This window comes from Cervus elaphus, chromosome 15, assembly GCF_910594005.1.
Source record: "Cervus elaphus chromosome 15, mCerEla1.1, whole genome shotgun sequence".
In the NCBI taxonomy this organism is placed as follows: Eukaryota; Metazoa; Chordata; class Mammalia; order Artiodactyla; family Cervidae; genus Cervus; species Cervus elaphus.
The window spans coordinates 55170626-55193896 of NC_057829.1; the positions used below are offsets into that span (position 1 = coordinate 55170626).

Sequence of the window (23271 nt, forward strand, 5' to 3'; positions counted from 1 at the left end):
TTCCTCATTGTAGTTCTGATTCTTTCTCATAATTGGTGATATTGAGCATCTTTTCATGTACATTTTTGCCGTTGGTATGTCTAGAATTGTACTCTTAGTCAACTTTTCCTGCTGTCTCCTAGAAAACTGATCTGGAATCAAAATTGTTTATGGAGATAATGGAGAAAAAGATCTTGGACGAGCTTGGGAGGCGGAACTAAGAAAGGCCATGCTTCCTAAATATGACTGTGGAAAAACAAACTTCTCTGTTATTGTGGGTATAGGGCCTTTTAATTATGTGATAGCAAGAATATTATGCAGTGAGAGGTGATCAGTTTTATCAAGAGATCCATCTTTATCTTTCCTCTACACTGAAGAACATGAAGACATGGGACAAATGGGATTCCCTACCTGGATTTAGGGACACCCTAGTGAGTGAAGAAATGCCAGCTTCCTCACTGGGGACCAGCATCAGGAAGGGAGGAAAAGTATGTAAGGGAGAGGGGAGATAGGTGTTCATACCAAAAGATGCAGGCATGCTGCAAGGAATAGTCATGAAGCATAGGCTCTGCTTTCTGGCCTTCTGAGCTCTTCATGACCAGCTAAGAACAGGGTGCTTCCAATGATAGGCAGAGGCTTTGCCCTTTCCTAGGTAGGGAATAACACATAAAAGGCTAAACTATTTTGGTCAAAACTCAAAACACTCAAAAGTGTTGTGTTCTGTTGTACCCCAACAGAATGGGCTACTGTCTTTGCTTGTTTGTAAGTTTTTGTGCTAGCTTATTGTGAAAATGGCTACAATTCTTTCACACAGCCCATTTTCTAGTTTTATTTTATCTTCCCAATAGTTACCTGAGAGAGATAGCATCTCATTTTACTGGGGAGAAAACTGAATTTCTAAGGACATAGTCGGAAAGTAACAAGAATGCAAGTTGAGTCTCAGATCAGCCTGACTGGAAAGTCTGTTTTTGTGCCTTTGACTGAGTATACTGCCTTCCTTTGGAATATATAGGGAAAAACTCTTTGTGGTTTTCATTTGAGGGGACTCTGGAACTAAGGTGGACTGTTAAATTACCTACAATCATTATCTGTTGATTAAAGAGTAGGTAGGAGGAGGAAGATTGGGATGAATAAACTGGAAGGGTCAGCATGACTGTTGAAATCTACAAATGAGATGTGAGTGCCAGAACAGAAATAACACTTCTATAAATAGAGTTTGGTAGGAAAAAGGACCAAGAAAAGCCATCCTGACCAGGCGTGAACAGATGTTGAGCAGGTAGGAGGTGTCTCTGGAAGACCATTTTAATTTCAGCCTAAAAGGAAAGTCAGACAAATCATAGAAAGCTCCACTTCTCTCCCTCCTCCACTTTCTTCCTTTTTAAAAATTCAGCTTTATGAGGTGTAGTTGATATATAAAGTTGTAAGGTATTTAAAGTGTACATTGTGGTGATTTGATATATGCCGACTTTATAAAATGATACCCCTATCCCATCCAGTTAATTAACACATCCATCACCACATATATTTATCTCTCTCTCTCTTTTTGTGTAAGAAAATTTAAGTTCTACCCTCTCAGCAAATTTCAATTAGAGAACTCAGTGTTATCAACTATAGTCACCATGTTTTCTATTAGATTCTTAGACTGTAATCATTTTATAGCTGAAAGTTTGTAATCTTTCACCAACCTCTCCCTATTTCCCTCACCCTCTAGATCCCAAGAGCCACTTTTCTATCTTGCTATGAGGTGGTTTTTTTTTTTTTTTTTTTCATATTCTGCATGTAAGTGATACCAAGCAGTATTTTTTTTCCCCTCTGTCTGGTTTATTTCTAGCACAATACTCTCAAGGTCCATCCATGTTGTTGCAAATGGCAGGAGTTCTTTCTTTCTTGCGGCTGATAACTATTCTTCCTCCACTTAAAACTGTGGTATAAAATAAGTCTGAGGAGGCACTTGGAACCAACTTTTGGGGAGAGTTTTGACATCCTGCTAAGCACTAGAGATAATTATAAGACATAGAGTGGGCAGTTATGAAAATAAAACTTTAGCTAATAAAGAAGAGGAACACATTTGTTTTCAATAGTCCATCGAAGTTCTAATAACTTAAGGTGAAGTTGTTTAATAATAATATTTTTCACTGTAATACAACACAGTGACACAGGAAAATGTCTGAAGACTGTTTTCCCCCTTAAACCTAAAGCTCAAATTCAGACAGAATTCCAACCAAACCTCAGTCCCCTTGCTAATGATCTGGGGAAATGTCTTGATTGAAGACCTGGTTTCATCAGCTTAAACTGTGGTGATTATGGTATTTAGTTCTTGAACCTTTTGTGAGAATTAAATGAGATTCCATGTGAAATTCTTACTGAAGCTTTTGGCAAATGTTGGCTCTAAGAGAGTTCTGTGGTTTCTGCCCTATAGTCACAGCGATTCCTCTACCCCACCACCAGGGGCCAGTATATCTAAATTTCCAGGGCTGTTCCTCAGATAAATTAATTGAATAAATATTTATTGAGTACTTAATATAAGGATAGGAAAGACATGCTCTTAGATGATTCTGGTGCTATAAAGCTGAGTAATGTGGTTCCTGATTTTTAAAAGTTTATGACAAGGATTACAAACTCTAGCTAAGTTGGACAGGAAGAATTATTTTATTTTATTGGCATGATTTTGTTTTTAATCTGTTTTTATTGTTCAGTTGCTAAGTCATGTCTGACTTTTTGTGACCCCATGGACTATAGCATGCCAGGTTCCCCGCCCTCCACTATCTCTCGGAATTTGCTCAAAGTCATGTCCATCAAGTCAGTGATGCTATTCAACCTTATCATCCTCTGTCGTCCTCTTCTCCTTCTGCCCTAAATCTTTCCCAGCATCAGGGTATTTTCCAATGAGTCAGCTCTTTGGATCACGTGGCCAAGGTATTGGAACTTCAGCTTCAGAAACAATTCTTCCAATGAATATTCAGGGTTGGTAGCTTTTAGGATTGACTGGTTTGATCTCTTTGCAGTCCAAGGGCTTTTAAGAGTCGTCTCCAGCACCACAGTTTGAAAGCAACCATTCTTCAGCACTCAGCCTTCTTTATGGTCCAACTTTCACATCCATACATGACTACTGGAAAAACCATAACTTTGAATGTTAAATGTGTTTAAGTATGGTATATACCCTATTTCACCCTACCAGTTCCTTTTCTTGTATTATCAGTTCAGTTCAGTCGCTCAGTCATGTCTGTCTCCGTGACCCCATGGACTGCAGCACGCCAGGCTTTCCTGTCCATCACCAACTCCCAGAGCCTACTCAAACTCTTGGTCATGTCAGTGATGCCATCCAACCATCTCACCCTCTGTCGTCCCTTCTCCTCCCACCTTCAATCTTTTCCAGCATCAGGGTCTTTTCCAATGAGTTGGTTCTTTGCATCACGTGGCCAAAGTACTGGAGTTTCAGCTTCAGCATCAGTCTTTCCAATGAATATTCAGGACTGATTTCCTTTAAGATTAGACTGGTTTGATCTCCTTGCAGTCCAAGGGACTCTCAAGAGTCTTCTCCAACACCACAGTTCAAATGCATCAATTCTTCAGCACTCAGCTTTCCTTATAGTCCAACTCTTACGTCCTTACATGACTACTGGAAAAACCATAGATTTGACTAGATAGACCTCTGCTTTTTAATATGCTGTCTAGGTTGGTCATGGGCTCCCTTTTTGGCTTGTGGCTGCTGCTGCTAAGTCGCTTCAGTCGTGTCTGACTCTGTGTGACCCCATAGATGGCAGCCCACCAGGCTCCCCTGTCCCTGGGATTCTCCAGGCAAGAACACTGGAGTGGATTGCCATTTCCTTCTCCAATGCATGAAAGTGAAAAGTGAAAGTGAAGTCCTCAGTCGTGTCCGACTCTTAGCGACCCCATGGACTGCAGCCTACCAGGCTTCTCCCTCCATGGGATTTTCCAAGCAAGAGTACTGGAGTGGGGTGCCATTGCCTTCTCCTTCCCTTGTGGCTTAGCTGGTAAAGAAGGCTCCTGCAATGTGGGAGACCTGGGTTTGATCCCTGAATTGGGAAGATCCCCTGGAGAAGGGAAAGGCTATCCACTCCAGTATTCTGGCCTGGAGAATTCCATGGACTGCATAGTCCATGGGGTCGCAAAGAGTCAGACACGACTGAGCAACTTTCACTTTCAGATTGGTCATAGCTTTTCTTCCAAGGAGCAAGTGTCTTTTAATTTCATGGCTACAGTCATCATCTGCAGTGATTTTGGAGCCCCCAAAAATAAAGTCTCTCACTGTTTCTATTATTTCCCCATCTCTTTGCCATGAAGTGATGGGACCAGATGCCATGATCTTGTATTATACTCAACCCAATAATGTTGCCTTCTAGCCCTTGTAGACATTTGAGATGGATGCCCCTGGTTTACTAATAGGTTAAAGGAAGAATAATTCAGCATAGGAAATACAATATTTTGAGAGCTGAATCTGCACAAAACTGCACTGACAGGAGAAAGGTAAACTGGGCTGAAACTAATTTGGCCTATTTAATAGTTTTGCTGAGGCCAACACAGATCTGTTATCTGCTACATAAAATTGTTTCCTGTTATATTCACTTAAATTCCAAAAAAAGTTACAAAATAAATAAAAGACACAAAGTGCTGATTGGTTTCTAAAACTTCCAGATGAAAAGGCTGAATAGTGAAGTGTATCTGTACTTATAAAATGAAGCCTCATTTGGGAGATATTAAAAAGCAAGAACTGCTGTGATGGGTTGGACCATGATGCTGTAAGCCCCATATTCTAACTGATTTTTTACAGCTTCAGGGAAGAGATTTCACCTTTAGAGTCATAAAATCTCAGCATTGGTAGGGAAACAGATTTGATAAATGGGGAAACTGAGTGAATAAATAACTAGATGACTTGTCACAGGTCCTGCAGACTATGGAAAATGGCAGTATACCAATAAAACCCCTGGTTGCCCAACTTCCAGTGACTCTTTCCACATTGCAATGATGGAAACAGTATTTTTGGCTTGAGTAATTCAGATTCTTGGTCTATATGACCTATAGTTACCAGTAATTTTCACTTCATTTCTCTCTCAGTTTTTGGACTTTGGAATTCTGGGGAGGTGCGTATACATGTAGCAAAGATTTAGCTTCAGCTAGCAGAGGGTGTATATCACCAGGAACAGTGAAATTGAAATTTCACCTTGTCATTTGAGCAATTCAGGGAAAAATAAAAATAATCTGCTACTGAAGGGGAAGAAAAGGGTGTTCAAAATTGATTTCTGACATTGATTCAGCCTTTTGGGTCTCTGCCCAATTCCTCTCTTTTCTTTATATAAATGGATCTGAGAGTCACAGAGATAAATAAGGGTCAACTAGTTCAAATGAAATGACTCATTTCAGAGATATCATCTCTCTGGAGAAAGCTTGAGAACAAACATATCCATTCTCTAAGCTGCTCTTATAGTGGGCTCCTATTCAATTTTGTACTTTTCTGAAGCTGGCTACATCATAGCACAAAATGTGGGAGTCTTGGGTTATCTTTAGAGCATTCACCACTCTTTGATATTTTTTCGTGGATTCATTCATTCTTTAAACAAATTATTGCTGGTGTCAAGGGGATGTTTATGGATGGATAGGGATAGGTTTAGAATGCTGCTCTTAAGGAACTTGTGACTTACCAAATAATGGGGCATAAAATAAGCACAGGTATTTCTACCACACCAAGTAGACTGTAACAATGGAAAGCAACTGTAAATAGTATTGGAGAAATCAGAAATGTTGACAAAAGAGATGTCAACTGTGTCGGGTCTTGAAGGATGGATAAGATTTCTGTAAGATTTGACTCATACAGGTCTCTCCACTTAGAATAGATAACCTACATTTTGGTTGATAAAAGTAGTGAATGAATCATTGTATCAAGTACTATTTGAAAACCTACGATGTTCTGTCAAAAACTCTATTCCACCTTTATAGCTCAATTAATGCTACCATTTTATTTAAGCTTTCTAGGAACATCTCAGCAAAGATTTCTTTGTTTGCATTTCTGGTCTGCTTAATTGGTGATTATTTTGCATGAACCTTGGACCTAGAACTGTGGATATTTGTTTCATTTATGTTCTTGGCTTATAAGCTCCTTGAGGGCAGGTATGGTTTTGTATGTCATTTTAATTCAGTTTAGCATTAGTACAGAGTGAGACTTTAGGAAGATTTTATTGACCAAAATGACCTAGGTAATTGTCCAGTCTTCACTTTGTGTGTGTGTAAATTATTTCTGTCTTCTTTGTGACGAATACCACCACCATGGTCAACCTTCTCTACAAGGTTGTCTCTATATTTCAGACAATTACAAAATAAAATGATCAGATGGTTAGATCCTAAAGTTCCCTGTTCTCTGTAATGTCTCCTGGGCACAGTCTGGTCTATTCTAATATCTAACTTTTATAGAAATGGTTTTTAAATTTATGTGAAACTATTCTCTAAAGACAATAAAATATAACCTTTGTAGAAAATTATGTAAAGATATAGAATTTTGAACAAGGGATTTCAACTTTTTGTTATGTGTTAGCTCTTAACATCTTTTAAAATCAGAAATCTTTGGAGATTAAAAACTGAAAGAGCTTGTCCAAAGACTGCTCAGGGGCTGAAATGACAAAGCATCTCATCATTTTCTACACTTACCCATCAGTTCAAGCCTTTTCTTTTGTCATATAAAAATTACTGAGGTTAATAGGCTGGTTTTGGCCTTGTTCCCCAATCTGCCAGAGGGGTTTAAAGTCAGAATCTGAAGGATACATATGACATACATTACTGAGTCTGCCTGAATTGTCTCTATCCACAGACTCACCATGAAAATAAGATAGCTCCAGAGGCTCAGCTTCTTTGGCCCAGAATCCAAAGGGATGCCATTAACCATTCTGAATAATTAAAGCTAACAAAACTCAGAATGTTTGTTGTCATTTTTCATGATCAAGAACCTTAAGAGGTAGGCACTTTTATTCTAATACAAATGAGAAAATTGAAGTTCTGAAAGTTTCTGTAAGCTGCCGAGGTCACTCAGCTGGTGAGTGATAGAGCAACAATTTGAACCCAAGCAGTCTAAATCTATGCCAACAAAATTAATCCCCAAGTTATTTTGCTTTTGTTGGAATTCCATATTCCAATTATATGTGACACTTTGAGAATATGCCAACCCTCCTCTGAGGAAAGAGACTGCCCACAGAAGTAGATTCCATTCTAGGTTCTAAATTTTATTACAAGTTGATTCTTGAACCTCATGGAATGAAGTCAGGTATAGTAAGTGCTACATAAATATTCCCTGAATAATTGAATAGCATGTCCCTAGGTAGATATCTTCTTTATTAAACCCTTCACTGAAATTTTCCTTAAATCTTCAGTTGAAGTCAGAATTATATAGTCAGTGGAGTTTAAGAGAATATTCCCCCTTTAATTTGAAGGCTGCCTTAAAAAGGAAAGCATTTGGATATGAGTATTAGCAGGATATTTCCTATACACTCTATTGCATTTGTGAAATTGCTATTAATTTCCCCCATTTCACTGCCGTTTTAAGAGCTACTAGGCTGTGATTATGTAGCAATTTACTTGCCATCTTTCCCTTTTCTGTCAACAATGCCAATGCATAATTAAACCATGTGCCCTGGGGAAAAGACACTTTTGAGTACAGAGGTACAAGCAGGATATGTCTCAAGAAAAGAGCACAGAAACCAATTTAAATACCAAGTTAATGTCAGTATATTAATGTCAGTATATGCTTTGGCAAGGAGAACTAACTTGAATAATTTGTTTCCATAGTGCTTTTTAATTTGATAGTGTACTATTGTTGAAGTTTGAAGATATTCTCAGGCACAAGATCATATATACAATAAATATTTTATGTAACATTATATAAAATAATCAGAGAAAATTAATGATCATTTGATTATTTAGATGTAGCAGTTAAAAAGTGGCAGAAGTCTCTCATGAGTGTTCAGAAAGTAAATACATATATTAAATACTTCAATATAATTTTAAGGATTCTTTTCCTTTTTTTTTGCTATAGATAAGACACAGACATTTCAGTATATAGCAAGCACAGGATGAGCAGATGCAAATGAATCTAAATCCTCTGGAAGTCATTTTGCACTAGTTTCTTTGGCATTTTTCCATTTAATAAATAAATGCATCCTATTACATTTATTTACATTTAGCTGCAGGCTAGTAGAGAAAACCCATTTAACAAATATCAGGCTAAACTGCCTGATAATTTGGCAGGGTACCTCTCTCAGGGTAGGGCAGCAATGAGCTCCAAGCACGAGGCACAGAGAATCTAAACATATGCAGAACACCATTTATGATTTACTGTTGGCTTGGCTATGTTCTAGAGATCATGAGATAGAGGAAAACTTCTGGAATTTCTCCTTTCTCCTTCCTCTGACTGCTTTTCACACTGAGAACATAGGTCAATACTGCTTTTCCTCATAAACCAGTTGACCCTTTGCAAAGAAGTGACTGTTGACTAGGAAAAAAGAGCAAACAGACTCTGGTATAGGAGCTAAGGGGTTGGTGAGCCCTTTAAGTTGCTCACAATCTAACCTGGCCCCAAATGGCGGAGGAATGCCAAAGAGCTCTAGGCAGTATCATCCAACCTTCTTTGGTCAAATTCAGGAACCCAAGGCAGGACAAGAGAAAATGAATCTAGAACAAAGGAAAAGTACTTTTGAAGGGATCCATCTATGAAGATTCAGGCTTACTTCATGTTGTTTTTGTTCAGTCTCTACATTGTGTCTGACTCTTTGCAACCCCGTGGACTGCAGCACACCACCCTCCCCTTTCACTATCTTCCAGAGTTTGCTCAAATTCATGTCCATTGAGTCAGTGATCCCATCTAACCATTCAATCCTTTGCTGCCCCTTCTCCTTTTGTCTCCAATCTTTCCCAGCATCAGAGTCTTTTCCAATGAATTGGCTCTTCACATCAGGTGGCCAGAGTATTGGAACTTCAGCCTCAGTCCTTCTAATGAATATTCAGGATTGATTGCCTTTAAAATTGACTGGTTTGATCTCCTTGCAGTCCAAGGGACTCTCAAGAGTCTTCTCCAGCATCACAACTTGAAAGCATCAATTCTTCAGTGCTCAACCTTCTTTATGGCCCAACTTTCACATCCACGGGGCTTCCCTGATAGCTTAGCTGGTAGAGAATCTGCTTGCAATGCAGCAGAACCCAGGTCGTTTCCTGGGTTAAGAAGATCCCCTGGAGAAGGGATAGGCTACCCACTCCAGTATTCTTGGGCTTCCCTGGTGGCTGAGCTGGTAAAGAATCTGCCTGCAATGCAGGAGACCTGGGTTCAATACCTGCATTAGGACAGTCCTCTGGAGAAGGGAATGGCTACCCACTCCAGTATTCTGGCCTGGAGAATTCCATGGACTGTATAGAGTAGGACACTGTAAAGAGTAGGACAAAACTGAGTGACTTTCACTTTCGCTTTTCACATCCATACACGACTACTGGAAAAACCATAGCTTTGATGATACAGACCTTTGTTGACAAAGTAATGTCTCTGCCTTTTAATACACTGTCTAGGTTTGTCATAACTATCCTTCCAAGGAGCAAGCATCTTTTAATTTCATGGCTTCACTTGTTGTCCACTGTGATTTTGGAGCCCAAGAAAAGAAAACCTGTCACTGTTTCTACTTTCCCCCCTTCTATTTGCCATGAAGTGATGGGACTGGATGCCATGATCTTAGTTTTTTGGGTTGAGTTTTAAGACACCATTTTTTCCTCTTTCACCCTCATCAAGATGCTCTTTAGTTCCTCTTCATCCCTGTAGCTCAAACAGAAAAGAATCTACCTGCAATACAGGAGACCCAGGTTTGATCCCTGGGTCAGAAAGATCCTCTGGAGAAGGGAATGGCAATCCACTCCAGTATTCTTGCCTGGAAATTCCCATGGACAGGGGAGCCTGGCAGGCTACAGCCCATGGGATTACAGAGTCAGACATGACTGAGCAACTCATACTACTATATACTACTACTCACTTTCTGTCATTAGAGTGGTATCATCTGCGTATCTCAGGTGACTGGTGTTTCTCCCAGCAATCTTGATTCTAGTTTGTGATCCATTCAGCTTGGCATTTTGCATGATGTACTCTGCAAAGAAGTTAAATAAGCAGGTGACAATATACAGCCTTGTCATACTCCTTTCCCAATTTTGAACCAGTCTGTTTTTCCATGTCCAGTTCTAACTGTTGCTTCTTGACCTGCATACAGGTTTCTCAGGAGACAAGTAAGGTGATCTGGTATTCTCATCTATTTAAGAATTTTCCAGTTTGTTGTGGTACGCATAAAGGTTTTAGCATAATCAATGAAGCAGAAGTAGATGTTTTCTGGAATGCCTTGCTTTTTCTATGATCCAATGAATATAAGCAATTTGATGTCTGGTTCCTCTGCTTTTTTTAAACCCAGCTTATACATCTGGTAGTTCTCAGTTTGCATACTTTGAAACCTAGCTTCAAGGATTTTGAGCATAAATACCACATTTTGTCAGGACCACATTTTGTCGGAGCTCTTCATGATGTCCCAACCATCATGGGTGACCCTCTACAGCATGGCTGATAGCTTCATTGAGTTACACAAGCCCCTTAACCTCAACAAGTCTGTGATCCTTGAGGTAAGGGGGGCACTACTTCTTAGACTTTAAAAATTGTTTTTCCTTAGAATTAATTTGAATGACTTAAGTGAATTAGCATGAGAGAGAGCACCCTTGGGGGAGTGATGTGCTAGACCTTGGGTGTGCCAGCTCAAACGGTGAAGAATCTGCCTGCAACACAGGGAAAAGGCTCCCAGAGCAGCCTCCCAGGGGAAAGGCTGAAACTTGTATGGTGCTACATCCTAAACTTCCAACATTTGGGACGCCCTCCTGTTTCTGTCCACTGAGAGGGGTCTCTTCTTTCAGCAGAGTAAGTTTTCAGGGTCCTAGTTCTTGGCTTCATGTAATCATTTTTAGGAGTTTTTTATTTTACTGTCAATGAAGGACTGCTTTTTATAATAAAAACATAAAACAAACATATCCTGTGACTCTCCTGTCACTGGGTGAACATAAGAATAAAATCCCTCAAAGGATTGATAGAGATTAAATCTCTGTAGCTTCAGAAATTGTGATAGGGACATACTAGCATCCTCAAAAAGAAATCAAAACTTTAGTCAGTGCACAAATTGGGTAATCACATCGTGTTTTCTTTATGTATATTTGTAATGAGATGTTTGACAAACAAACATCAGACTGACCTAAAGGTGGATGCTCACTGGGTCACTTATTATCTATTTGTTACATTATGTAACATTTAGGTATTTTATAATATTAAGGAGTCAGTTTTCAGGGCTTCCCTGGTTGCTCAGTGGTAAAAATAATTCGCCTGCCAATGCAGGAGATGCGGGTTTGATCCTTGGGTTGGGAAGATCCCCTCGACAAGGAAATGGCAACCCACTTTAGTGTGCTTGCCTGGATAATCCCATGAACAGAGGAACCTGGTGGACTACAGTCCATAGGGTTGCAAAGAATCAGACATGACTGAATGATGCACAATTATTTTTCAAAGTTATCATGAAATTGTAAAACCCTATTTTTAAGGCATGGCAGAAACCTGTTATTTCTTCAGCTATATAAGGTATTAATAAAATAGTGCTCCCTTAAAGTCCTACAGGGAGATACTCACAAGCTTCAAGGCCTAATGCATTCTCAGCAGTTCATAAAGTTGAGAAAAAGTTGAGGACGCAAGACTGGCCTAGGTTTCCTGTGTGTGTGTCTCCCCTTATCAGAGTTACGTGCATTATCAGGCTCAAGTCTGGGCCTGTGATAGCTCCATTTCAGGCATATTAATGTTGAAAACTGGGGGTAGAAATAATTATCCATATTTCAAAGGCCTTAAGTCATTCGAGGCAACCAAAGGGGTCTGGTATGAATTCTGCAATTTGGCTGTCAGTTTTGTTTAATGAATCTATCCAACATACATTTAATGAGTTTCTTTCTGTAGAGCCTGGTTTAAGTACTGAACGGGGAATGAAGATACTGAAACATGAATCCTTTTTGTTAGTGGCCCCTGTTCCTCCTGTTTTAGGAGCTGTGGCCATTTGGAGTCCTGTGGTGAATGAAATGAAAGATTCTTAAGAGACATCTTTGGCTGGATTTTGTCCTATGTAGAGGGGCTGGGTAAAGCTCTGCTTCAAGCTGGCATATTGCAATACCCCACTCACCTACCCTCCTCAGTTCTATCAATTCTATCTGTTCCCATATGTGGCGATCCATATAACAAAAGAGGAAAGCAGTGGGCTCAGATTCTAAACCAGGAATCTTGTCATGTCCTGAGATCTTTCCACGATTTGCAAAACCACCAACAGGTTCCAAACTACCAGTGTGATTGATTTTCATCAGGGAGGTGATATTAGAGGTAGTGTTTAAAGCAATTATTTGAGGCAACAGGAAGAACATGAAAGAAATGCATGACCATTTCTGGTCCTTCTGCCTTGTAGAGCCTTGGGAGAAAGGAAGGAAGAAGGAAGGTTTGAAAGTTCTCTGGTATCTGGCCTACTAAACTTTCTTACGATTATGCAGGAGTTTTAATATTATTCCTTAGTATTAGTTTCTTATTCCATTTAAGAGATTTCAGTTTAGTGGAAGTGACTGTAGAGTCACTAGCCAATGTCCTATCTCTTCTCTTCTGTTTTCTTGTGGTGGACTTTTCACAGTCAGCTTTCACTGCAAACAGAGTGTTACCCATCACAGAAAGGAGCCATAGAATGTTCTGCCTGAGACTTAGATATGTGTTGCATTTCCTTTCCGATGAACTCAGAATTCTCTTTGGCCCAGGACTTCAGAGCTCATGCTAATTTTTTTGGCAGCAACCAGTAAAGAAAGATCAGTTTCATTAGGTTCCAGTGTTTTTCAATAATAACCCTTTTTTATTTCAATGAATAGATAAGCACTTTTTATATAATTGATTAACTTGCTTATTTCATCTTCCTTAAAACAAACAAAACAGACCGAGAGAGGATACCAGATACTGAACAACCATTTGCACAGCTTAGGACAATTTTAACATAATATGCAACAAGCCCCAGGGTTTCTATCAGAATTTTGCACACATTACCTGGATATCAGAGAGGGTGGGTTCTGTTCTTTCTGCTCTCTAAGAAGGTTTGTGTTTGGGAGTGACAGGACTGTTGTGGAGAAATTTGTCTCTTCACTCCCTTTATTTTTATCTTTCTTTTCAATTGATGATTATATTTTTATTCAGATTCTCAGAGGATTAAAAGAAGACATTTAACATATGATATACTCAACATTTCTTCTATACCATCAGGCACATAAGAAATTCATACATGGTGTATTACATGTTTAGTATTTATGCCTCTCTCCTAATAATAGAGCAATGTTCTACTATAGGAGCATTAAATAAATGGTACAAGAGAGCATTATATGAGAAAAATTATTAAAAAGATGTGCACACCATTTAGGCTTGTAAATGTTATCTGTCATTTCTCATATACTCAACTTTTTTAAAGATTCATTATTTTGCTTTTATTTCTGTTCTTCTCTTTCATTTTGGTTTGACTTTCTGGCTGTTTCTTCTTCTGACTCTTCTTATCCTTGCTAGGCTTCTGCATTCTGCCCCACACATGAGGACTCTTCCTCAAGATCAAGAGTCAGTGTTCTTGACAAACATTTTATTTGTAGACAGAAAGTTGTTTTATTGTTAAAGCAAGCAGCAGCTTCAACCAGGAGTTGGCCCTGCTTTGGAGAAGTGTCACAGGTAACTGTTCGAAAACCAAAGTTAAGATTTTGGTAGCGGCACTCAGATTTTGCCTGGTGATGGATGTCATCTCTCTGAAGTTTTATGCCATCTCCTGCTCCCATCTCTGGGTTGGGAAGATTCCCTGGAGAAGTGAATGACTACCCATTCCAGGATTCTGGACTGGAGAATTCCATGGACTGTATAGTCCGTGGGGTCACAAAGAGTCGGACATGACTGAACAAATTTCACTTTCAGCTGCTCCCATCACTCACTTGGCGTTAATATTCTTTCAATTCTGCAAACACATTCCTGCTTCCAGGGTTTCATATATGTTGTTCCTTTCTTTTCACCTTCCCTCTTTAGTTTGAATGCCGCCTCCTAAAAGAGGCCTTCATGAACCATCAAACATGTTACAGTGTTAGACTTTTGGATGAACTTTTCTCTCCCTTGGGTGCTTGTAATTTGTCATTGTGTTTTCAATTCTCTTGCTTTTGCTGTCATAGTAGAATATAATTTTCATGAGGCTGGGAATATGTCTGAATTTTTCATTATTGCATCTTTATGATTTAGCTGAAGCCTGACACACAGTAGATGCTCAACAAATACATGCTGAATAAATAGACAATAATCTTCATAGCAATTTACCTCAGCTTGGTATATATCTTTAACTTAGTTCACTGTGGATATCTCAGTTTACTGTGGATATCTTAGGGATTAGCTTGACAAACTCCATGGTAAATTTATTGAATCTGTGCTTGGTAAAGTAGAAGTTTGAAAACTAATTTGTTCATTTGTCTCTGTGTTAATGTGATTTTAAATATTTTATAAAAATATGAATTATTTTTAACGTGATGTTACATATTTATTGTAGAGAATTTGGGAAACATAAATATGGTGGAGAAAGTATAAAACTACTGATCATCGGTCAGCAAGTTAATATAAGCTGTTTTTTTCTTTCACTGATAACTGAAAACTTATGTAACATTATAAATACCACTGCAAATTCTGCACATGGAGGCATGAGTACCTGGTTGACCAGAGATGCTAGCCGGGAATCCACTGACCCAAAGCCTTGGAATGAACTCAGAACTGTTATCTCTGGTTTTTAGTGCAATATATTTATTTTAAAACATCTATACATTGGGATATACAGTATGAACTCTTTTTGAAATTTGCTTTTGTTTTTGCACTGAATCTCACGAGTGATTTCAATCCCATTAGGTATTGCTCAAAAATGTAAGTGGCCTCATGGTAATTAATCCAAATACCTTCTTGAAGCCTTAAATGGTTGGAATTGGGTTTCAGTGGCTTATAACCAAAAGAATATGGGAAAATAGATATACCAAGGACTTTTATTTATAACTTCGCACCATGTCAAAAAGGAAGTGAACTCTCAGAAGTTGGGATGGAGAGAAAGTATGGCTGGTTTTTTTTTTTTGGTAATTTTCCTATTTTCAAAGCCTGAGGTCTGACTATCCTTGAGCGTGATGTGTTACTCAATATCCTCCTGATAACTTTTTCTTCCCTTTCTTAAGACAATTTCAATTACTTTCTGGTACCACTAGAAGAACTGTGGCTAAGTCACGTTATTAAGAAGTGAAGAGCCTCCAATATAGTACTTTGGAGACAGTAAATTCCGTTCTTCATGTTCCATCTTGTTTTTCTCACAAAGACAACATTAGTATTTTCTTCTTCCAGAGCCCATAGGAACATATTATGACTTGAGTTCCTTTGCCACTTCAGTTACATGTTCCTGTTTTAAACTGTGCTTGTCCCAAGTTCAGGTGGTTTTTCTTACTCTGTCAAGCACTCCACAAAACTTTCTTCTCTATCTCTTGCTATGCTTCTTGCCCTCTTTTATATTGGGGTGTTCCACATGCTTTTGGACTCAAGTTCCATCTACAACAGACCTATTGTTTTCATTGGCTCTGGTCTCCCTCTACGTTAATCCCCTTGCATCTTTTCTCCTCACTTCCATTCATCCTCTGGTTTTTGACAAAGCTGCTCCTACCGAGGCAAGTGCTTTTGCCAGGTTTTTTCTGCAAGACCAATTTTCTTCCCTCTGTTTTCTCAGGGTAGTTCTTTTTCATCCCTAGACTCTTCCCTCTTTCCTTTTATTTATTTTCCTCCTGGAAAATAAGCTGCCTTCTTTACACTCCTTGAGATGTTCCTAGAGTATTATCTTACTTACTGTGTTCTTACCGGCCCAGGTGACTTCTCTGCATTCTTTTGGGCTGAGAGAATGGGATCCCTGTTTATTCAGGCTCTCTGCCTAACCTCCCTTCACTAGGGCCAACCCAGGGATCGAACCCAGGTCTCCCTCATTGCAGGCAGATTCTTTACTAGCTGAGCCACAAGAGAAGTCCTTACTATGGCCAGTTCCTAGGAAATTTGTCTGAGTAGGTTCTTTGTAGTTTCAGGGGTTAAAAAGAAGAATGTATTAGTCTGGGTTCTCCAAAGAAACAGAATATACATATATATTCTATTTTCCTAATAAAAAATAATGAATTGGCTCATGTGGTTTTAGAGGCTGAGAAGTCCCAAGATCAGTCAGCAAGCTGCAAAACCAGGGGAGCCAATGATGGAAGCTTCAGTTTGAATCAAGTCCAAAGACAGGAATAGGGTGATGTTCCAGCTTGAAGACAAGATAGCCAGAGTGAGACTCACTCAGCATTTTTATCAGGCCTTCAAAAGATTGGATAGGGCCCATCCACATTGGGGAGGGCATTCTATTTTACAATTTGCCTATTGAAATGTTAGTCTCATCCAGAAACATCCTCACAGCCACACCCAAAAGTATGTTTAACCAGATATCTAGTTGCTATGTGTCCCATTAAACTGACGCATAAAACTAACCCATCTCAGAGAGTTAAATGAAATTACTTCAACTGCTCATCCATATCTGGTAGACATCCAAGGCTTGGTGAACCCCTCAGGACTCACCTTCCCTTGGTATTTTATGGATCTTTACTTTTTTTTTTTAACTTAATTTTTTTTTTTTTACTATTTTATTTATTTTTTTACTTCTACATTGGTCCAGAGAAGATATGAATTTGCACAAAAAAGGTTCACATAAGGCAGTTGAGGATAGCTCTAGACCCACAGATGGGATGCGAAACAGAAACTGTACACTAAATCAGTGCCATAAATCAAAATTATATAGTAGATGGTTCTATTTTTAAAAAATACCCAGTCACTCCACCTTCAAGATTCCTCACTGGGCACCTTTCTTCCACCAGATGGTTCAACTGCATCCTCTGCTTCTTACTCTATCTCCTCCTCTCTGTCCTGAAACCCCCAATTCCTGTTTGATTTATTGGAACAACAGTTTAGTGAATTCTTTGTTGCATTGCAGCCTTCCAAAGTGTAATGTATAGATTCACTTTTCCTGCCCCAATACAGTTCCTTCCTAAAAATCTACTAAAATGCTACTTTATTCACTCTACTTTGTTTGTTTATGCAAGTAATCAATCATTCATTAAACTTTAACAAGTACCTACTTAGCAGTCGTTAAACATGGAGAAGCAAAAGAAAGGCAAAAATTGTGTGAGATAGTGTTTTAAGTGGTTCTATTAGCTATTATGTGTTATGATTTACTATCTATTGTATTAAGAAGGAAGACTTAGAATAAGAAGGAAAGAAATGAATCATCTCATAGCTTTAGGAATTCCTGCTAGCATAAGGGTTGAAAAATAAAACTAAAAAATGAGTGATAAAAAAATAGATCACGTTTGTTAAGGCTTCAAAAACAGTAACACCATCAACCACAACCATTCCATTGTTTAGAGAATTTACAGACCAGTAACAGGGACAAACAAGCAGAGAGCAAATAGCAACACAGTGTGATAAATAGAGATAAACATGGGATGGCATGAATGGGCTGTGGTCATCATAGAATATTGAGTCTTGGGCTTCCCAGGTGTTGCTAGTGATAAAGAACCCTCCTGCCAATGCAGAAGACATGAGACTCAGGTTTGATCCTTGAGTCTGGAAGATCCCCTGGAGGAGGGCATAGCAACCCACTCCAGCATTCTTGCTTGGGGAATCCCATGGACAGAGAAGCCTGGTGGGCTACAATCCATAGGGTCACACAGAGTTGGACATGACTGCAGTGACTTAGCATGAAAAACTGGCTCTTAGTTGTTGAGAGAAGACACAGGTAGGTAATGAAGCATTTGTTTGTTCTTGTGTATTGGTAGGTAAATATGAGTGGAGGTGAGGGGCGATGATGATGTAGCAACTCCAGAGCGATGTCAAACTCATAGGACTCAACATAGCCTAAATTAAACTCTTATCTTTTCCTCTCTTTCTGCTTTTCTTCTACCATTCCCTCCTCAGTAGATGACACAAACACTCACCTAAATGTTCAACCACAAGTAGGGCAACATCCCAGTATGTTCTCTCTCAACAAACATATATAGTTCATCAGCTATTAAGTCTGGCCATTCTGAACAACTTTCAAAATCCTAAATATGCCATGACTCCTTTTACCTCTAAATGTTTATTTCCTCTATCTGGAACATACCCTCTCTCACACATACCCACTTTAGCTTGGCTAACTAACATTTTTGGTTTCTGTATGTTGACACACAATATTGTTTTAGTTTCAGATATCTGACATAATGATTTGAGATTTATATACATTGTGAAATTGATCACCACAAGAAGTCTAGTATTTGTCTATCACCACAAAAAGTCATTGTAACATTATTGACTCTATTCTCTATGCTGTATAGTACATCCCAGTGATAGATTTTGGTTTGTGGTTACCATGAGGTTCATATATAATATGATATAATATGAACGGCCATATATAATATGAATTTCATGTTTTTAAGTCTGTTTTAAGTTAATATTAACTTTAGTTCAAATGCATTATAAAAACACTACATTTTTACTCCTTCACTTACAAGTTTTATGCTTTTTACATCATATTTTACATCTTTTCATTTTGTGTATTACTTAAATCATTATTTTAGATTTAGATGATTTTACTACTTTGTCTTTTAAGTTTCACAGTAACTTTGTTAAGTGGTTGATCCACTATATTTGCTATGTGTTTTCCTTTATTATTGAGATTTTTTTTCTTTTATAATTTTCTTGTTTCTAGTTATGATCTTTTCTTTTCCATTTGAGGAAGTCCCTTTAACATTTCTTGTGAGGCTGGGTCAGCGTAATGAGCTCATTTAGCTCTTGATTAATTGGGAGACTTCTTATCTCTCATTCAATTCTGAATGATAACCTTGCTGGGTAGCTTATTCTCAATTGCACTTCTTCCCTTTCAGAAATTTGGATATATCATGCCAGCCCCTACATCCCTATACAGTTTGTCCTAAAAACTAGCTGACGGTCTTATGAGATTCTCTTATGAGCTACTAGTTGTTTTTCTCTTCTTAGTTTTGAGGCTCTCTCTTTAACTTTTGACATTTCAATTAATGTGTCTTGGTGTAGACCTCTTTTGGTTCATCTTGTTTGGAACTCTCTGTGTTCCTGGACGTGGATGTCTGTTTCCTTCTCCAGATTAGGAAAGTTTTCGCCATTATTTCTTCAAATAGGTTTTATGTCATGTTCTCTGTCTCTCTCTCTCTTGTCTTTCTTATAATGCAAATGTTAGTATTTGCTTGATGTTGTCTCAGAGGTCTCTTAAACTATTCTCGTTAAAAAAAATTTTTTTTTCCCTGCTCTGATTGGGTGATTTCCACTACCATGTCTTCTAGATTGCTGATCCATCTTTTGCATTTTCTAATCTGCTGTTGACTTTCTCAACTGTATTTTTGATTTTTAATATTGTATTCTTCAGTTTTAATTGGTTATTTTTAATATTTTCTCTTTGTTGAGATTCTCACTAAGTTCATCAATTTTTCTCCTAAGTTTGATAAGCATCTTTAGGACTACTGTTATGAATTTTGTATCTAGTAAACTGCTTATCTCTGCTTTGCTTAGTTCCTTTTTCTGATACTATTATCTTGCTCTTTTGTTTGGAATGCCTTCTTTTGCCTCCTCGTTTTCACCTAACTATTTGTTTACATACATCTCCTGGTCTTAAAAGAGTGATCTTAGGTAGAAGTTGTCCTGTGGGGACCAGTGGCACAATACCCACTGGTTACCAGAACCAGGTGTTTCAGAGGTATCCCCAGTGTGGGCTGCGTGGACCTTTCTTTGTGGTTGGGCCGCTGCTGATGCAGGCATCCTGGTGGACAGGGCTTATTCCCAGGCCAGCTAGCTATGTGGCTTGGCAGAGCCAAATGTTGATACTCTAGTGGGTGGAGCTGGTCCCTCACCTGGCTGTCTAGTAGACCTGACCATGAATATGTGGGTGTACTGGTTTGTCAGGCTGATCCCCTGGCGTGGGAGCCACTTTGGAAGGGTGCTTTTGCTGGCTGAGTCCTCCCATCAGATGACCAGGGCTAGCTGTCAAGGGCAGGAGCCTCTTGGGGGGTGCCAGTGCCAGCCAGGAGGGTGAGAGTTGTCTTGGAGGGACTGGCCGGGTCGAATGGGTTTTTTCTCAGGGGAATGCTGGGTGCCCAGTGTTAGCTAATTTGATGGAGAGTGACAGAAATGGCACTTGCCAGTGTTGAACCAGCTAGGTAGAAGAATTTTTTTTAAAGAAGGCACCTACTAGTACTTCTGTCTCTGGAAGAAGTTTTATCAGATCCCTGTTCTTCCACACATCCTAAAATTAATCAATGATTTTTTTTTTTTTTTTCATGACCCAGGGGCTTGTATGACTCAGCTGCAGCCTATGCACTGGGCCTTAGAATGGGTGAGTTTGTGCAAAAGTCCTTCAAGAGTGGAATCTCACTTTCCCACAGCCCTCTAGCTCCTTGGATGTAAGCCCCAGTGGTTTTCAAGATGAGACATTATGAAGGCTCATCTTCCTGCTGCAGGTCCCCCAGGTTGGGGAGTTTGACATAAGACTTGGGCCCCTCATACCTCAGGGGGGAACCCCATGGTTGTGATACCTCTTCTGTTTGTGAATTGCTGCAACAGGGGTGTGGGTTCTGACAAGACCATGCCTCTGTCCCTCCTACTTTGTCTTGTTGTGGCCTTCTCTTTATATTATTAGTTTTAAAAATCTGTTGTTACTCTTTAGATCATTCTTAGAGATCACTATTCTATATGTAAATAGTTGTAGTTTTGGCGCATTTGTGAGGGAACTTAAGTTCAGGATCTTTCTACTTCACCATCTTGATCTGGATCCTGTCTTTCCTCTTGGTCTCTTATAATCATTTTTTAAAATTTATTTTATTGAAGTATAGTTGATTTACAATGTTGTATTAATTTCTGCTACATGGCAAAGTGATTTTGTTTATACACACATACAATATTCTTTTCCATTGTGATTTATTATAGGACACTGAAAGTAGCTCCCCGTACTACACAGTGGGACCTTGTTGTGCATCCATCCCAAATATAACAGCTTGTATCTGTCAGCTCCAAACTCTCAGTCCATCCTCTGTCCACTCCCTCTGCATTGGAAACCACAATTTTGTCTTCTATATCTGTGAGTCTGTTTCTATTTTGTAGATAAGTTCCTTTGTGTATTCCATTATATATGTGTGTGTGTGTGTGTGTGTGTGTGTGTGTGTGTGTATCTCCTGGAGGGGGAAATGGCAACCCATTCCAGTAATCTTGTCTGGAAAATTCAATGGACAGTGAAGCCTGGAGAGCTACAGTCCATGTGGTCGCAAAAGAGTCAGGCACAACCAAGTGACTAAACAACTACACACACACACACACACAATCTTCTTTATCCATTCCTCTATTGAGGGACATTTAGGTTGTTTCCATATCTTGGCTATTGTAAGTAGTACTGCTGTGAATATAGGAATGCATGTATCTTTTTGAATTATAACTTTGTCCAGGTATATGGCCAGGAGTGGGATTGCTGGATCATTTGGTAACCTTATTTTCAGTTTTTTGAGGAACCTCCATACTGGTTTCCATAGTAGCTGCATGAACTTGCATTTCCACCAGCAGTGTAGGAGGGTTCCTTTTTCTCCACACTCTCTCCAGCATTTGTTATTGGTAGACTTTTTAATGGTGGCACTTCATTGTAGTTTTGACTTGCATTTCTCTTATAATTAGCACTTATATTCTTAAAATATCAGTTGAGGCTTTACTCGCACAGGAAACCTACTATGACAACCTATATCTAGATCAGATGCTCTTCCTGTGTCTTCCCTATCATATACCAAGAAAGTATTTATGTCGTTCTATTGTAATGGCCTGTTGGTTTTTCTATCTCCTTCATTAGTATATAAGTTCCACAGAGGAAGAAATATTGTCTTTTAAAACTATAACTGTTTTACAGTGACTAGCACAGTGGTTGACACAAGGTAGGTATTCAATAGATATTTGTAAAATGAATGAGGAAGTCAATGATTGACATTTCACAGGTAGAAAATTCCAATGATGATAAAAAGCCATGGTGTGGATATAGTTCTGTGTGGCAAATATAGGTGAAGTTGAAAGTCACTGGAATTGAGAAGGCCAAGAGCTTGTCTACCTTAGAGATGTCTGAAGGGATTGAAGTTTGTTAAGGGCAAACATGGATAGAAATATCAAGAACCACAGTCAAGGTCATTAGTAAACATAGTGAGTACATCATGAGGTCAACAGATCATCAGAGATGAGAAAGCATTCAGTTCAGTTCAGTTGCTCAGTTGTGTCCGACTCTCTGTGACCCCATGGACTGCAGCACGCCAGGCTTCCCTGTCCATCATCAACTCCTGGAGCTTGCTCACACTCATGTCCTTTGAGTCGGTGATGCCGTCCAACCATCTCATCCTCTGTCGTTCCCTTCTCCTCCTGCCTTCAATCTTTCCTAGCATCAGTGTCTTTCCCAATGAGCCAGTTCTTCGCATCAGGTGGCCAAAGTACTTGAGCTTCTGCTTCAGCATCAGTCCTTCCAATGAGAAAGGGTAAATGGTATAAGAGCCAGAATGGAAGAGCATCAAGGAAGGAAGGGAGGAACTTTGTATGAACACAAAGGGATACTTTTTTATACCAAAAACATTTTTTCCTGTCCATACAAAGCTCTCAGGTTGTCCTCAAGCTCCACCTATAGCATATATTTACTGTCCTTAATAAAATATTAATACTGAACCCCTAAGATGAAAGCATATGGTGAATATTTTCCATTGTTGCCTTTCAGTTTTTTCATTCCCCAATTCAGACACCAAGTTTACTACTCCTTTTATTGAGACTGCCAGTCCATCATAATGCCTTTGATCAATCACAATGCCTCCTACAGCAATTGTTTCCTCCCTGGAAAGAAAAGAAAAACAATCAATGTATGACAAAACCCACTGGAAAAAAATAAATTTAAAAAAAAAAGAATCAAAAAAAAAAAAAAAAGAAAAACAAATAAACAAACAAACAAACAAACATGTTTTTAACCTTAGCTTTCAATGTATGCTCTCTCACTGGCTCATTTTTTTTCTTTTAATACTCTCTTCAAAATGCAATTTTTCTAATGCTCTGTGGCTCACACTGAATGACTTATTTCCAGAGATTTGAATTAC

The 23271-nt window shown here is 38.9% G+C and overlaps 1 long non-coding RNA gene across 1 annotated transcript in view; it reads left to right on the plus strand.

The window, feature by feature from the left end:
* LOC122708986 overlaps positions 1 to 23271 on the plus strand; it is a 255778-nt gene that overhangs the window by 179202 nt on the left and 53305 nt on the right. The window lies entirely within an intron of this gene.